This window comes from Echinops telfairi, unplaced genomic scaffold (genome assembly GCF_000313985.2).
Source record: "Echinops telfairi isolate 266 unplaced genomic scaffold, ASM31398v2 ScPeMD7_7416;HRSCAF=8454, whole genome shotgun sequence".
Classification (NCBI taxonomy): domain Eukaryota; kingdom Metazoa; phylum Chordata; class Mammalia; order Afrosoricida; family Tenrecidae; genus Echinops; species Echinops telfairi.
The window spans coordinates 1,232,838-1,233,476 of NW_022111316.1; positions in this window are offsets into that span (position 1 = coordinate 1,232,838).

Here is a 639-nt window from a genome sequence, read left to right on the forward strand (position 1 = left end):
GTTGCTGGTTTCTGACCCATGGCGACCCTGTGCACAACAGAATGAAACACCGCCGGGTCCAGCACCATCTCACAATTGGTCCTATGACTGAGCCCATTGTAGCAGCCATGGTGTCAGTCATCTCGGTAAGGGCACAGCACACCTGTCCTGTCCTGTCCTCACAGTTGTGGTTGTTTGAGTCCATGGTACCAGTCCATCGCATTGAGGGTTGTGGTGAGGGGAGATGTCTTGAATAGACTGTTCTAGCCATGTCTCTGTAACGCCCACTAAACGACTGGGTGGGACTATACAAAGAAGGTGTGTGAAACCCTGATAGAGGGGATTGGTCTGTTTTTGTTGCCACCCCCCCTGGCTGTAAGGCTGAGCCGTCTCAGAAACAGGAAAGAGAGAGAAATCCCAGGTCCCTTAGAGAAGAAGAGCCACAAGTGGGGCCTGTTGGAGATTTCTGTCTGACGTGGCGGAGGTTGGGACCAGAGGCTGGGCATGGAGACCATAAGACAGAGCAAAGGAGTCAGGCTGAGACCAGAGGCCCAGGCAAGGAGACCAGGAGATAGAACAGGGGAGCAGTGCCAAGACTACGAGACGGCGAGGCAGAGCCGTGGGCTGGCTTCCTGGCCCACAGAAGCAGAGGCCAGGGGC